At 48.1% G+C, this 17,515-nt stretch overlaps 1 non-coding gene across 1 annotated transcript; it reads left to right on the top strand.

Moving 5' to 3' along the window:
* The first annotated feature begins 7,839 nt into the window (after positions 1–7,839).
* On the top strand, positions 7,840–7,946 carry LOC130038702 (U6 spliceosomal RNA). The gene has a single exon (XR_008794771.1). It is a non-coding gene; the product is annotated as a U6 spliceosomal RNA (small nuclear RNA).
* The last annotated feature ends 9,569 nt before the right edge of the window (positions 7,947–17,515 follow it).

Below are 17,515 nucleotides of genomic sequence, written 5' to 3'. Positions count from 1 at the left end.
CTCATGTTAGCTCTCTGACTTCTGCATCTGGAAAAGGGCCACAGACTGATGGGAGGCTGCAGTGGGGGGTAGGGGAGGCTCTTGGGGGAAATTTGCCATCTCTTCTTTCCATCTTTGGAGAATTAAGGCTTTGGAAAATGGACCTGGACATGGTAAGTCCTAGATGGAGACAGACATAGTAACATTTCATTCTCCAAAGATGCAAGATGAGGTTGGGGCCAAGGAGAGGGCTCAGAGCGCTGGAACATGTGCTTTGCTTGCTGGTACCCTGGATTTCATCTCCTGTACCGTAGCACTACAGCACTGTCCTTCCATTGTTCATCGATTTGCTCGAGCGGGCCCAGTAACGTCTCCGTCGTGAGACTTGTTGTTACTGTGTTTGGCATATTGAATATGTCATGGGTAGCTTGCCAGGCTTTGCCATGCAGGCAAAATACTCTCGGTAGCTTGCTGGGCTCTCTAAGATGGGTGGAGGAATCGAACCCGGTTCGGTCAGGCTGGCTGTGCACAAGGCAAATGCCCTACCACTGTGCTATCACTCCAGCCCTTCTGCGTATGGTCCCTGAAACACTGCCAGGAGTAGCCCACCCTCTGGCCCCATGCTCCCAGCCCCCAAAATGCAAAAGGATAAAGGTAAAGGTAAAGGTAAAGGCCCTCCCATTGATCATCGATTTGCTCGAGCGGGCCCAGTAACATCTCCATTGGAAACTTTGTTGTTACTGTGTCTGGCATATCGAATACTCTCGGTAGCTTGCCGGGCTCTCCGAGAGGGGCGGAGGAATCGAACTCGGGTCGGCCATGTTGGCCGCTTGTAAGGCGAACGCCCTACCGCTGTGCTGCGATAGCAAAAGGATTAAAGAAGAGAAAGTAGCCCGGTGCCAGTTTTCTGAGCCAGGTAACAGGTGGCAACATGGCAAAGTGAGGATCCCGCCGGAAGACTGGCCTGAGCAGGAAGAGAAGGAGTTCGGCTGAGGACACATTGAAGTCAAGGCCTCCCCAGTATTTTCTGGAGGCAATGCCAATGAGCATTGCGCAGCGGGATGTCATGTTTTAGGAAGCAAGGAAGGAATGAGAGGAGATCTGGAAAGTTCACCTGGCACAAAATAGACCCTCACTCAGTCTGCTCTGATGGCAGAAGTCCCCTCAACTCTCTTGCCCTGGGCGAGAGAGATGATTGGGCGGACCCCACACAGACTGACTTGAAGGAAAGAAACAGCAGGGCCTTTGTCTGATAATGATCAAGCAGACAACTGGAGGGCATCCTTCAGCTCTGGGTACCCAAGGTGTGGGGCCTGCGGGGCGCTTCTGCTTCAGAACTCAGCATGCCTCTCCACACCCCCCCCCCCCCCCAAGAGCTTGTCGTCTTGCTGTCTTGTGCCTTGAAGATCTGGGAGGCAGAAGAAAAAGAAATCGCACTTTCCAAAGCCTGCAGCGATACTTATTTTCCATTCACATCTACTTCGCTAAGTCTATATATTTTTATTTTTCCTCTGTTGATAGATATTATATAATCACATTGTTTAAATATTTAAGATGGCGATTACACCATTCCATGTTAATTGCTGCTTCTGTGAACATGTCAGATGTTCTTAAGCAAATTTAATTAGGACGAAGCAATTGATTGATGGTCTTTAACGTCCAAACTTCAGAATGTACCCAGTTTCATAACCCAAAACTACAACTGCACACTCAATCTGGACTCTAGAATTGATCATGCCACAAGGTAGTCCGGTAATATGTATTAATCAATAATCAAGAAAGCTTAATAAAGAAAGCGCAAGGCAGGCAATTGAGAATCACAGATTTATTTTTATGCCCAAATAACAGGTCTGATGTTTCTAGTCTTTTTTCGAGCCGTTTACGTGACAGGCATCTCAGTACCTCCCAAGACAGTCCCATCTGTTGTTTCTTGTTCTAATTGATACCAAATTGCTGCTTCTATTGCACTGGCTTAGAGTTTCCAGTCCCTTGCAAATCTCACTTTCTGGAGCAACACAGACAAATTCCATTTCTGATCTGCCGGCTCCTTGGAGAACTGAGTTCCTGTGCATAGGGAAGCAGAAACCCCCAGATACTGCTCTGCTTCCAGGGAACCATTAGGGAGAAGCTCCCGGAAGGGCGGTCTGTGCCAGACTTCATTCCACATTGGAGGGTAATTAACCATTTGTGGGGGCTATGCTCAGTGGTGCTCAGGAACTACACTGAGATGTCTCGGGCCTCCCACGTATTAAGTTTGTGCTCCAGTCCCTCCTTTCAAGCTGTATCTCTGATCCCCCACGTTGGGATATGATAAGTCTTCAAACTAATGGGATTAGGGCTGAAGTGATAGCACAGCGGGTAGGGCGTTTGCCTTGCACCTGGCCAACCCAGGTTCAATTCCCAGCATCCCTATATGGTCCTCTGAGCACTGCCAGGAGTAACCCCTGTGCATCACCTGGTGTGACCCAAAAAGCAAAAACAAACAAACAAACAAACAAACAAACTAATGGGATTTTCCAAACTCTTTGCAAACTCTTTGCAGGAGTTTGGAATGCCTGATGATTTGCCACCAATTCACTTGGATGTGTTTTGCTGAAGGACAGAGCACTGTGAGAGGGGCTATCACCCTCTTGATCTGTCCAGATGAGTGGCATGTTTGGGGGAAGGGTGTGGACATGCTGGATCTATTTTAAAATCAGGTTCCACATCCATGTACAAATTGATATTGATTAAAATGTTTCAAGGAGTGGAGCGATAGCCCAGCTGGTAGGGCATTTGCCTTGCATGCAGCCGACCTGGTTGACCCGGGTTCAATTCCTCTACCCCTCTCAGAGAGCCTGGCAAGCTACCGAGAGTATCTCGCCCGCACGGCAAAGCCTGGCAAGCTACCCATGATGTATTCGATATGCCAAACACAGTAGCAACAAGTCTCACGATGGAGACGTTACTGGGGCCGCTCAAGGAAATGGATGAACAATGGGAAGACAGTGCTCTTGATTATATTATCAGGTTGAATGCTGACTTTTGGGGAGTTTTGTTGTTGTTTTGTTTTGGGGGGTGAGGCTTCCCTCAGGGTGCTCAGAGCTTACTACTGGCTCTGGACTCAGGAATTGGTCCTGACAGTACTTTGGGGGATGATAAGTGGTGCCAGTGATCAAACCCTGGTTAACTCTAGCCTCTATTCTGTCTCTCTAGTCCCCCGGAATGATCTCTTTAAGGTGGCCCCAGGAAAGGTGCAGAAAGTTACCTTTAGAAATGCGTGGGCACTTTGGTCAGATTGAGTCCAATTGTGCTGGGTTTGGGATTGTACTAAATCCAGCTCTGTGATGTAGACCTCAGTTACCTCAGATGGAAAATAGTCATGGAAAAGTGGAGAGAGGGTAAAGTGAGAAAAGTCTATCACGGAAGTGCCTGGTGCTCTATCTGGGATACAAAAGACGCTTAATTAATCGCTGATTATCAGGATAGTGATTCCCAATACCCAAAATGAAAGAGAAAGAGAGAAAGAGAGAGAGAGAGAGAGAGAGAGAGAGAGAGAGAGAGAGAGAGAGAGAGAGAGAATTTGCCATAGAGGCAGGCTGGGGCAGGTGGGGGCGTGATGAGAGGGAACCTGGGGACACTGGTACTAGGAAATGTGCACTGGTGCTGCAACACTATATGACTGAAACCTAACCCTGAACAGCTTTGTAAGGGTCTATTTCACTAAAAAAAAAAAAAAAACCTTAAAAAACCAAAAAACCAAACAAAACACAGGACTATAGTTCTCTACATGAGATATGCCAGAAAGGGCTGAGGATAGCCAGAGTGGCACAGCACACACCTGGCATGTGACCCATCTAAGTTGGCTCTTCCTCATTGCTGTTCCCCATGACCCAGCATTGCACACTGAGGCTGAACATCTCTAGGGGCGGTTGAGCATTATTTTTTGGGGAGGGGGGTCACAGCCGGCAATGCACAGTGCTTACTCCTGGCTCTGCACTCAGGAATTACTCCTAACGGTGCTCAGGGGACCATATGAGATGCTAGGAATCAAACCCAAGTTGGCCGCATGCAAGGCAAACACCCTACCCGGTTGTGCTATGGCTTCAGCCCTGGTTGACTATTCTTAATTTTCAAAGTTGGGGGTCAGAGGGCAGGGTGCTTGCTTGGCGTGTGACTGACCTAAATTAGATCCCCAGCAACTCATATGGGCCCCCGAGCACTTCCAGGAGTGATTCCTGAGTGCAGCAGGGCCAGGAGTAAACCCTGGGTACCGCTGGGTGTGACCCCCCTCCCAACATAACAAAATTAAAAAAGAGGAAATATCCATTTATTTAGAAAGTTAAGTTTACCCAAACCAAGCAAATACAATCTATTAAAATCTATTTCAGGGGCTAGATTTAGTAGCACAGCGGGTAGGGCATTTGTCTTGCACGCAGCCGACCCACATTCGATTCCCAGCATCCCATATGGTCTCCCGAGCACCACTAGGAGTAATTCCTGAGTGCAGAGCCAGGAGTAACACCTGTACATCCCTGGGTGTGACCCTAAAAGCAAAATAAATAAATAAACAAATAAACAAATAAAATCTATTTCAAGGGCATTGTTCAAAGTGAGTTCTAGGGCCAGATATGTGACACTGTGTTAGTGTTTGACTTATATGGGTAAAGTCCCAGTGGCTTCCATCTCTGGCACTGCAGGGGGGCGGGGGAGTGTCTTCTGCTATCTAATTTCTTTTTTCTTTTTTTAGTTCTGGGCCACATCTGGTGGTCTATTCCTGGCTCGAAGCTGGGGATGGGGAGAGCTCTTGTTGGTGCTCGGGGGACTGTGCCGAGCCTGGCCTGGAACTCAGATCTCCCAAATGCAAAGCATGTGCTCTGGTCCTTTGAACTATCTCCCCTGGTACTGATGTCTAAAGTTTCTCATTCAAAATTCAGTACTGGGGCTGGAGCAATAGCACAGCGGGTAGGGTGTTTGCCTTGCACGCGACCAACCCAGGTTCGATTCCCAGCATCCCATATGGTCCCCTGAGCTATACAACCGCCAGAGATAATTCCTGAGTGCAGAACCAGGAGTAACCCCTGTGCATCGCCAGGTGTGACCCAACACACACACACACACACACACACACACACACACACACACACCCCAGTACTGAGTGGACTGGAAAAATAGCTCTTGCCTTAGAGGTGACCCATCTGGGTTCCATCCCTGGCACCATATTTCTGACCCCGAGCCCTGTCAAGAGTGATCCCTGAAACAGGAGTGAGCTCTGGACATTGCTGGGCGTGACCCCCAAATCAAGCCAAAACAAAAGCAAAAGCTGTCACACCCACAATCTGCCCCCAGGCACCATCTTAGAGCACCAACAGCCCTGGTCCAGAGACTCCCAATGGAATCCCCAAATGGATTAGTGCCCTCCAGAGATATCTCTGGAACGCAACCACTTACATCTTAGAATTCCATGATATTCAACATGAGCAATGGAAAATAAATTATCTAGTGTCTGCCCTTGGCAGGCAGACTTGAATGGTGGTGGGAAAATTTGAGCAAAATATAATGCCCAAAAGTAGAAACTGTCTGCCATGGATGCAGAGTGAGGACCGGGATGGGGAGGGGGTTGGAGGAAAATGGGGAATTGGTGGGAATATGCACTGGTATAGGGATGGGTGTTCCATCATTGTATGGCTGAATCTCAAACATGAAAATTTTATAACTGTATCCCACGCTGATTCAATTAAAAAAAAAAAAAAGATAACACACACACACACACACAGCAAAAGCAAAAAAAAAAAAGTATTAAGAGTTAAAAATTGGGGCTGGACACAGGACCCAAAAGGAGAGAGAGAACAAAAGGGAGTGCCTTGCCACAGAGGCAGGGTGGGATGGGGGGATGGGGAGTGGGAGGGATGCTGGGACCCGTGGTGGTGGATGATGGGCACTGGTGGAGGGATGGGTACTTGATCATTGTATAACTGAATCCCAAGCACAAAAATTTCTAAGTCTACAACTGTACCTCATGGTGTTTCACTAATAAAATAAATAAATAAATGAAAAATTGGGGCTGGAGCAATAGCACAGCTGGTAGGGAGTTTGCCTTGCATGCGGCCAACCTGAGTTCGATTCCCAGCATCCCATATGATCTCCTGAGCCAGGAGTAACATCTGAGTGCAAGAACCAGGAGTAACCCCTGTGCACCACCTGGTGTGACCCAAAAAGCAAAAAAAAAAAAAAAAAAAAAAAAATTGGGGCTGGAGAGATAGTATATAATGGGTAGTGCACTTGCCTTGCACACTGCCAACCCAGATTCGATCCCCAGCATCTCATCTGGTTCCCCGAGCGACACCAGTAGTGATCCCTAAGCACAGAGACAGGAAGTCAGGAGTGACCCCTTGAGGATTACCGGGTCTGGACCCAAAACAAAAAGCAAGACAAAAAAAAAAAATGTTTAAAATTCCTTAACTCTTTCAGATATGTAAACACCACTCATACATAAAAAATTCGAACAATAGGGAAAAAATGCATAAAAATGTCCTTATCATCTGTCCTGTGCTAATCCTTAACTCCCAGCCTTAAATATTTCCACTAAACAATTTCCCTAAACACACAGCCTTCCAGAGATGTGTTTATAAACACGTATGAAGTTTTTCCTTCCACAATGAGCTCAGAGGTCAAGGCTGGGGTTCAAGTGGTAGAGCACAGAGCATAGTGTGTGCAAGGCCTGAATTTTATCCTCGATTGGGCGACAGGCCCCTGCCCCCAAGTACTACTGATTGGAACCCCTATGGAAACAACAGCCGCAGCAGTCCTAAGAACAGACACGAGCTCATGCTACGTGCACTGTTCTTCCTAACGCATACTACACAGTAGAGTGCAGAGATAGAGCACTCACCTGACTTGGGTGAGGCCCTGGGTTCAATCCTCAGCACCACAAGAAAACAAACCACCAATGAAGACTGCCTGCTGGACACGGTCCTCTTCACAGCCAGGTGTGTGTCTGGAGTTTCCCAAGAGAGGTGTTGGAGCAGAAAGAAACGTGGTGTATCCCCCGAGTCTGGGATGCCAAACAGCTGGATGAGAACAGAAAAAGCACAGGTTAGCGTCTGACTATTTCATCTCTCAAGTATGGCAGGGATCCAGATGGCAGGTGGGGAAATAATCCAGAGAAAACCATTAGGGGATTCTGGCTAAGAGGGGCTTGTTGTTCCAAGACTGACAGTCACCCTTGCAATTCTATGGCACTCTGCCATTTTTCACACAGTTGTCAACTGACTATAAGGAGGAACCCAGGAGCTCCCTACACCCCGAGGAGTCCCAGGTTCAAAGAGGATTCCAGGCTGGTGGGGGTTGGGGGTGTGTGGGGGGAGGTGCCTAGATGCTTGGGTAAGGCAAAGGAGAGGGGCAGCATGAGAGCCCAGTGTCCTCTGCCTGATTCCCCAGCCTAGGGAAAGGAGTACGACATCCCTGGCATCTTGCACATGCTTGATACTGTCTCTTCCATTGATGAAGATCCTCTTCCGGGGCATCTGGCTTAAAGGAGGAAGAGCATCTCTTCTTCCAAATATGGGGGTAGGGGGAATTGGCCGTAGTCCTTTAGGTGTCTTCTAAAGTGCCCAGCCCTGTGTTAGAAGTCACCAATGTGGGCAGTGCTGCCTGCCTTGTGTCCCCTTCTAGGCATGTCCACTCAGTCCTGAGCACTGTGCCCCCATTGCCTACAAAGTGGTTTGGGCTAGAAAAGAACTCCCTCGTTTAGAACTGAAGTCGTTGGGACTTTCATGAATGCAGAGAAGGGGTCCTCATGGTTCCCAGATTCCCACTGAGAATCTCTTCTCGCTCATCCTTGTGGTGTGGAGTCTACCATCCTCTAAGACTGTCCTTAGGGTGCTCACTTTGGCGGCACATATACTAAAATTGGAACGATACAGAGAAGACTAGCATGGCCCTTGTGCAAGGATGACATGCAAATTCATGAAGCATTCCATATTTTTGAGATGAAGTCATGAACTTTGCTTATAAATGGATAGACATGGAGAGTATCGTGCTAAGTGTAATGAGTCAGAAAGAAAGGGACAGACATAGAAGGACTTCACTCATTTGTGGAGCATAAAACAACATAACATGAGACTGAATCCTAAGGATAGTAGATACACGGGACAGGAAGATTGCTCCATAGCTGGAAGCCTGCCTCGTGAGCAAAGGGGAGAAGGCAGCTGGAATAGAGAAGAGATCACAAAGAAAACGATGGCTTGAGGAAATGGTTGGGATGGGAGATGTGTGCTGAAAGGATCAAACATGATAACCTCTCAGTATCTATATTGCAAACCATAATGCCCCAAAGTAGGGAGAGAGTATGGGGAATTTTGTCTGCCATGGAGGCAGGGGGAGGGTGGAAAAGGGGGGGGGGTATACCGGGATATTGGTGGTGGGGAATGTGCACTGGTGGAGGGCTGGGTGTTTGATCATTGTGTTATTGTAACCCAACATGAAAGCTTGTAACTATTTCATGGTGGTTCAATAAAATTTAAAAAAAAGAAAAAGACTGTTCTTCGGAGCAGAATGTGGGAGAAGGTGCTAGAAACACATCTGATGACAAGAGATGCTGATCCCAGGAAGGTGACTGACAAGGTCAGTCCATTACCTCAATGGAATTTAAGGAAGAAGCTGTAGGTAGAAAGTCAAATGACCTCATTCCCTCTGATAGTATCACTGGGAAGTAATCATGGGAGTATCCCTGACCAGTATCTGTGGGGCAGTACTCATGGGGAATATTCATATGGGAGGATCCAGGGGACAGTGCCCAGGAGTTATTTCCATGCAGGAGTATTTATGGGGAGTATATACTGAAGTACGCACCAGGCCGTGTCCATGGGGAGTATTCATGAAGAGAAGCCATGGAGAGTACCCATAGCGCAGTACCCATGGGGCATATTCATGAGGGACTATCAAAGGGAAGAATCCATGGGCAGTATTCTGGAGAGAATCCATGAGGAGTATCCATGGGGGTGGGGGACATCTGTAGGGGCCCATCTGGCTCTCCTCAGCTCAAATTAGCAACACTGGGAACAGGAACTGGGAGGCTCCGCCAGATTCTCCAAGGGACACTAACAGAGGGAGTTCTCCCCTGTGTGAAGGTATTTCCGTGTGGTATGATGGTTCAAGAGTCTTTAGTAACCAGGAGAGAAGGTGCTGAGAGACGATGCTAGCCTTTCCATTCTCCCCAGCACCGCCCCACATGAACCTCACTGTAAGGAATCAGTGCCAGTTGGGGGGAACTGTGGTCTCCTCAGGATCTGAAATGGACTCTTGGGGACCTCTCTGGGAAGCACTGGACAGCCTTAATCCTCTACATCTGGGGAGGGTCAGGGTTGCCCTGGCCCAAGCCTTGTGGGCTGTGCTATTTTGAGGACCCTGAATCCCATGGCTTCTCTCCTCACTCTCCTCACAGGCAGTGCACACGCAGCTTAACAGTTCAGTTCTTCGTGAACCGCAAATGACCACACCCTCAGTTCGTTCAAAGAAGTTTGGACCCAGCTACAGCTGTAGGGGAGGGAGGGAGACATGACAGTCAGAAGCTCTTGCTGGGTTTATTTGTGAGATTTGTTGCGTCTTCATTCCTAGGTTTCAATCTGGATTAGAAAATTCCCAGGATGCTCAAAAGCTCTTCTAGGCTCTTCTAGAGAGAACTAGCAAGAGCCTGAAAGGTGGGGAATCTGCTATTCCTATACGAGCCAATTCTTTTCCCTTCCTATCACTTAATCACTTAACTTCCCGTTAGTCGTCGATTTGCTCGAGCGGGCGCCAGTAACGTCTCCATTTGTCCCTGTCGCGTGCTAGTGTAGCCCAAAGGCATCTGTTCGCTCTGGGAACATGAAGGGCCTCAAACCGATCGTTCATGATCTTCACGAAGAACACTGACCTTCTGGTAGGTGGGCGGCCACGAGGTCTTTTGACATCCCGTGGAATCCAGTCAGTAACAGCTCTAGTCCAGCGATCGTCTTTAAATCTCATTAAGTGACCAGCCCATCTGATTTTTGACACCTTGGCAAATGAGACAGCGTCCCTGATTCTTGATCGTCGACGGATGTCGGAACTCCGGATTTTTTCTCTCATTTGAGTGAAACGTGATATTCCAAGCATAGCTCTTTCAATTCCTCTTTGGGAGACCCGAATAGCTTTCTCATCCTGTTTGCGTAGGGCCCAGGTCTCTGAGGCATATGTTAATGCAGGAAGAACAGTGGAATCAAAGAGATGTGCCTGGAGCTGGAGGTTCTTCGTCCTCTTAGCTATTTCTTTGACATTCTTGAAGGTGTTCCAAGCCACTCTCTTCCTCCTGCGCAGCTCGGGTGCCAGGTCATTTGTCATGTTGACTTCTCGACCTAGGTACACATAGCTGTTGCATTCGGAGATGGTCGTTCCATTGAAAGCGAATGGGGCATCAGGAACGAGGCTGTTTCTCATAAACATTGTCTTCGTAAGATTCAGCTCTAGTCCTACCTTTCCACACTCACGGTCAAAGTCGGCCAGCATTTGTGTCGCTTGGCTGATGTTTAGTGTTATTAAAACAATGTCATCAGCAAAGCGGAGGTGGTGTAATTGCCGACCATCTATCTTCACTCCCATTCCTTCCCATTCCGGTTGTCGCATGATGTTCTCGAGGTTGGCACTGAAGAGTTTCGGTGAAAAGGTATCACCCTGCCGAACCCCTCTCTTGACATCAACGATCACTTCTTTGTAGAATGGTGAGATCCTGGTAGTGAATCCGCAATATAGCTCACGGAGGATCTTGATGTATTGGGCTTGAATGCCCTGATTGGCTAGGGCTTCAATGACCACTTCCGTCTCAACAGAATCAAAGGCCTTCTTTAAGTCAATGAACGTTAAACAGAGCGGCATCTTGAACTCCCGAGAAACCTCAATGAGTTTGGTTATTGTGTGGATATGGTCGATGGTGCTGAATCCTTTGCGGAACCCGGCTTGCTCTCATGGTTGTCCTTCATCTAGTGTTCTGCCAATCCTATTTAGGATGACTCAAGTGAACAACTTGTAGATGACAGACAATAGGCAGATAGGGCGATAGTTGCCAATGTCATGGATGTCTCCCTTCTTGAACAGCAGTACGGTCCTGCTGGTTTTCCATTGGGACGGAACCTTGCATTCAGACAGGTAGCGAGTGAAGAGCCGAGCCAGTGTATTGATGAGTACTGATGGCAGGTTCTTCAGGTGTTCAGGTCTGACCTTGTCTGGGCCGGGTGCTGTTTGTTTCTTTACTGACGAAATGGCGTGTGGGATTTTGGAAGGGAGAACGTTGGGAACGACATATCCATCCTGTGGAATTTGGTATGTCGGCAAGTGGACATGGCTATCGAAGAGATTTGAGTAGAAGTCATGGATAATCTTCTCCATTGCCGTTCTGGAGGATGTGATGGATCCATCAGGACGTCGGAGGGCAGTCATCTTGGCCTTGTAATTGACGAAGGACAGGCGGGCTTAACGAATACTTTTCCCGGCTTCTGCCGCATCTACCAGTACTTCTGCTCTTCTCTCTTTGAGGTCTTCCTTGATCGCATCTCTGCACTGCTTTGCGAGTTTGGACGTTAGCTTGCGGTTGCCTGAGGCATGCGCCAAACCACGCTGGCGAATTAACTCAAGAGTTTTCGAAGACAGGCGTTTTTTTGTGGCTATCTCTCTCTTGGCGTTCCTCGCACATTCATGGAGGTGATGAACCAGTCGATCGTATTCCTCGTTAATGTTGTCAACAATGGCATCTTCCCATGTTGCCGCAATAGTGCCAAAGAGTTCCCAGTTGGTGGTCGTTTTGGGAGTTCTCTTTTTGAACTTTGCAGCCCTTTCTCTCTGCTCTGTGAAGTAGAATTTTGCACGAACGAGATGGTGGTCCGATCCCGTTCGAAATTTTGGGACAACAGCGACATCGGTCAAGCAAAACCGTCAATTGAATATGATGTGGTCTATTTCGTTGTGGAATCGTCCACCGGGAGACTCCCATGTCCAACGTTTAGATTCTGCCTTCTGGAACTGTGAGTTACCATGGATGGTCTTGGTAGACATGATGAACTCAGACAGTCTCTCACCCTGTTCGTTCCATTCTAGGCCATGGGTCCCGATGTGAAGTTCTTCAGCTGATCTTCTCGTTCCTATCTTGGCATTAAAATCACCCACGATGATCTTGTAGAAGGTGTGGTCTTCTTTATAGAACTTCTCCAGCTCCATGTAGAACTTCTCGATTTCTCTTTCATCATAATGAGATGTTGGTGCGTAGACAATGAAGATAGAAACTGCAGGCAGTGAGCCACATCTATTCAAATGTAAACGTCTGATTCGGGTTGTTAGGCATTTGAATGAATCAATGCTCTTGGCCAAGTTTGTGTTGACAAGGACACCGACGCCTCCGACACCTCTTTTATCGGATGTTCCGAGGAACAATTCTTCTCCAGTGTCGAAAACGGCATGGTGAGATTCGTGCCTTCTTGTCTCGGTCAGACCAATGATATCGTACTTGATCATTCGCGCTTGTACCATCAGGTCCTCGATGGATGTATCTGATGCTAGCGCACGTGCATTGAAAGTACAGATGATCATTTTTGTCTTCCTTCGTTGTGGCAGCCTAGTTTGGCCTTGAGATTTTGTCGGCCTCTCCTTTCTCATCCTTCTCAGTGCTGCCATGTTGGTGAAGCCTTCAGGGTCAGGTGAATGAGACCAGTTGTAGTTACTGGTTTTGGCATATCGAATACACAACGGATAGCTTGCCAGGCTCTTCCGTGCGGGCGGAATACTCTCGGTAGCTTGCCAGTCTTTCCGAGAGGGATAGAGGCTTTTGGAGCGACCTCTAATCACCCTTGTAGGTGTTACCATATTTGAACCCTATCAAATATGGTACGACAATTCCGGAAGTTGGGTATTTAGTGTCTTATGATGTGTCCCGCGGCCGCTTCATGGCCGCGCGGGTCCAGAAAGCATCCTGGAGTGTGGCGACGGCTGGGTACTGGAGGTAGTGTCGATAGTGGAAGTCTGCCCGTGGGGTATTTATCTGGGTAGGGTGGGTCTTCTGTGAGCAATCCGATCCCTGGGTGGTTGATGGAAGCAGACAGGGCAGGGTAGGGTGGGGCTCCTGATTAGAATCCCTTTGTCACCTGTGGTTGGTGGGAGCAAGCAGAAAAACTCTGTCCCTGGGTCCGCCGAGCTGGAGTCCAATGTTTCAGAGAGTTCCGCTTATCCTGCTCTGTGGGTCTTCAGTCGTGCGTGAGTCTCGGCCGGAGCTGCCACTACCTCCACTACCCAGCCGTCGCCACACTCCAGGACGCTTTCCGGACCTGCGTGGCTGCTCCGGCCGAGACTCATGCACGACTGAAGACCCACAGAGCAGGATAAGCGGAACTCTCTGAGACCTTGGACTCCAGCTCGGCGGACCCAGGGACAGAGTTTCTCTGCTTGCTCCCACCAATCACAGGACACTTTCCGGACCCGCGTGGCAGCTCCGGCCGAGACTCCCTTCCTATATTGTTTTTTTTAAAAAAACTCAGTACAAGTTACTTTATTTTAATTTTAATTCAATTTTATCTAATAAAAGGTGTTTGCCTGCTATGATGAAATTTACAAACTCGAAGTCCAGGCAGCCTAAGGATGGCTCAGTGGTAGAGTATCCTACCTTGCAGGCCCGAGGCTGCATGTGTCATTCCCAGCATCGCCTCTGAGGCCTAGTTCACTGCCATTTGTGATCCCCAGCACCCCACCAAGTACATGAGTCCTGCCAGTCTGTTGCTCGGAAGCATGTGACATGGCCCACAACCAGGGTTGGTAAGAATGTGTGCTCCAAGATTCTTTGTGGGGGACGAAGGAGGGGATGTCCACACCCAGCAGTGATCAGGGCTTATTCCTCACTCTGCACTGAGATCACTACCTGGGGAGCTCAGGGGACCATACGTGGTATTGGGGATCAAAGCCAGGCTGGTCCTATGCAAGACAAGCACCTCTGCACTATCACTCTGCCCCTCCTATTTTTGAAAAGGTCCGTTTACACAGACTCTAGTAGTAAGCATTATTTCTGATGAACCATATAACTCTCTCCCTTTAATAAGAGTATGAAAGGCCATAGAGATAGTCACCAGGCTATCTCTGTATGCAGGAGGCCCAGGTTCAAATCCAGGTACCACCTGATTTGAACCTGGTCCCTGAACACAACCAAGGAGTGATCCCTGAAGGCAGAGCTGGGAATAGCCCTGGAGCGCTATCAGGTGTGACCTCAATATGCAATCCCAAAATAGATGAATAAAAAATTTAATGTTTTAAGAGTTGCTTCAGAAATAAGCTTAGATCTTAGCCTTCATAATAGGTGGAGTGCTCTTCAAAATCCCTCTCTTCTGGGTCACAGGTGTGTGTGCGTGTGTGTGTGTGTGTGTTGTGTGTATGGGCATGCGTGCACGTGTACTCACATGTACACATACACCAGAAAGTGAACCCAGAATCTCATATGTAATAGATCCGCATTCTTTTACTTTTGGTTTGGTGGCCTCATCGGATTGCCCGAGATTGAACCAAGATCAGCTGCATGCAAGGCAAGCACCCTGCTTGTTGCCCTATCTCTCTGACCTGAAACCTGCATTCGGCCACTGAGCCATATCCTTGGCCCTGGCTCAACTTGTTTTCTATGCCTTCCGCTTACAAGGTTTCTTTGGGAAAGTTGCACTTTCGCTAACATTGTCCTAATTTCCGTTTCTTCTCTGGCTGCTTCACCATCTCTCAGTCTGTGAGACTGTATTCCACCACCACCACCACCCCCTCCCTCCCCCCAGAGGGAGAAGCTCTGTCCTCTGTGTTCACAAAGACTGCAGCACACCTGGTTTCCCTGTGACTTCTTTATTGCCCCTAGTGGGTTGGAGGTACCTATCGAGCTGAATGCAGGTGTCATCTGTGTTTGGGGATAGATTGAGAGCATGCAAGTAGAGAACTTAGACGTGGGTTTGGAAAGCCTAATGTTCAGAGCCAGGCTTCTGAGCTGCCAAGAAAATCTTTTGTCACTGTATACATGGACGGGTGCAATGGTCAATAGCTGCTCAGACACCCAGATTAGGATCGTAAGATTGAAGTCAAGGAAGGGGCTGTGTGGTTTGTCTGCCTCTAACAGCCTGGGCTCTGTAATCAGTGCCCAACCAGAAGGAAACCTTCTTCAGCGAGTGTCAGGGAAAAGAGAACAAGTTCTCCACACTGAAACAATTTGCTAGCATTTACAAGTTCCCATTTTTCCTGTATTTTGACTTCTAATTGGTTTCCTCTTCTGTGTTAAGAATGCCATCTGTCCCTCTGACAGGTTTTTGGACTTGATACCATTTACCAGGAAATGTGACCATCACCGTATTGTGAGAGTTCTGTGATGAGTTCTGTGGTGTCCATCCCAAACAGCCCTGTGGCAATAACTCTCCACAGAAAGCCACTGAATTTGAGTAAGTGGAGGGTTTTGTTTGTTTGTGGGTCACAACTGTGAGGGTTACTCCTGGCTCTGCACCCAGCAATTACTCCTGGTGGTGCTCGGGGCACCATATAGGATGCAGGGGACCGAACCCGAGTTGACCACATGCAAGGTAAGTGCCCTACCCACTAAACCATCACTCTGGCTCCTTGAGTAGGTGGATGTTTTGTCATTCTTCAAGTAAGTACTACATTAGAAAAAATCCTTTATTTTGACAGCTACTAGGAGTCCACAATATAATGCGAGGTGATAAACATCGTCTTTAAAATTATTTTTATTAAATCACTGTGAAATAGAGCACTACAAAATTGCTCATGTTTGTGTTTCAGTCATACAATATCCCAACACCCATACCTCCACCAGTGTAATTTCCCAGCATGAGTGTATGAGTGTTCCCAGTTTCCCTCCCACCCCTTCAAGCCACCCCCCCACCCTAGCCTGTCTATATGGCAGGCACCTCTCTCTCTCTCTCTCTCTCTCTCTCTCTCTCTCTCTCTCTCTCTCTCTCTCTCATTTTAGGCATCATGGTTTGTGATGCAGATGCTGAAAGGTTATCATCTATATCACTTTACCTGATTTCAATACTCAGTTCTTGTACAGAGTGATCAATGCCAACTAGTATTGTCATAACAGGGAACATGGTCTAATTTTGATTCTGAATATTCCATCTGCTCTTCTGTACTAAAAGACGTATCATTGCCCCAATCTGTAGATGAAAAAACAGGGGCAGAGAGAAAGGACTTGCCTAATATATGGAAATAATACAGTTCCAGAATAGTAAACTTAATTCAGAATTTGAACCTCTTGCTCTACAAATACCATCACCTCCTAGTGGAATAAAAACAGGGGTAGAACTCTCCTTCTCTTATTTTATGATCCAAGAAACTGAAGCTAAGCTAATGCCCAATTAATAATTCACAGACTCAACAGATCATCCTATTATTCGTCGATTGCCTCGAGCAGGCCCCAGTAACGTCTCCTTCATCCTGGCCCTGAGGTTATATTCAATGCTCTTTAGGAGAATGAGACCCATCATTGTTACTGGTATTTGGCATATTGGGTACGCCACGGGGAGTTTGCCAGACTCTGCCGTGTGGGCAGGCTACATTCGGTAGCCTGCCAGTTTGTCAAAGTAGGAATGAGATGTCATAATAAGATGTCGCGTGGCCGCATTTGCGGCCGCGCGGTTCCAGGAGCTGGTTTTTATAGTCTCAGAGTCTTGGCCGCTGATGGGATTACACGGCGCCAGGGGGCCAGTTGGTGGGTGTGACCCCCGCCTACTGGAATTTGGAGGATCTGGGTGGAGGATGCTCGACTCCAATCCGAGTAGGCTTGGAGATCTCGGCCCCGGAACCCACATGGCTTTGTCCCTCTGCCGGTACCTTCAGGTGTGCGGAGAGTGTTCTCAGCATGGTGGTGGCTGGTCCTGGAGGTCTTCGGCTGCCGGGGCCCTGGCCAGGGCGGGGAGGAAAGCTCAACCCGCTCCCCTCCAAGGGGCCCCGGCGAGGAATAGCCAGGCGCGGGGGCAGGAGACTGCGCTCTTCTCCTCCGGGAGCTGGTTTTTATAGTCTCAGAGTCTTGACTCAACAGATAATTCACAAATATCCACTTGAGGACCCCTCCCAGGAGTCAGTGATCCCATGATAATTATCTTACATGACATTGACCTTGCCATACTTTATTTCAAGTTCAATTACTTGGGTCATGAAAGTAACCAAAGAGGGAAGCAAAAGAAGGAAGAGGATCCATCCAGGAGAGGATTTGACTGGAAATGGTTATTAACTAGTCCCAATGAAAACAGAGAACCAAGCCCAAAAGATTCTGGAACCTGAATGTAGTAGCACAGTAACTAGATTTTGCTAATCCCCTGAAGGCAGGCAGAGGCTACAGGTAAGAAGAGAATCAACCTTTTACTGAGCAACCACTGCAAGCCAGACACTTTGCAAATGCTAGCCCACTGCACCACACGAGATACCAATTTAAAGATGAAAAAATGAAGGCTTGGAGTGGTTGCCTAGGATTCCACATGGATAGAGTCAGTTGGCCCTTCTGGCTTCTAAGGAGTTGGGTTCTCTC

This window comes from Sorex fumeus, unplaced genomic scaffold (assembly GCF_029834395.1).
Source record: "Sorex fumeus unplaced genomic scaffold, SorFum_2.1 ptg000006l, whole genome shotgun sequence".
Taxonomy (NCBI): Eukaryota; Metazoa; Chordata; class Mammalia; order Eulipotyphla; family Soricidae; genus Sorex; species Sorex fumeus.
Note: the sequence above shows the minus strand (reverse complement) of the source record. Positions and strands in the feature narration are given on the sequence as shown.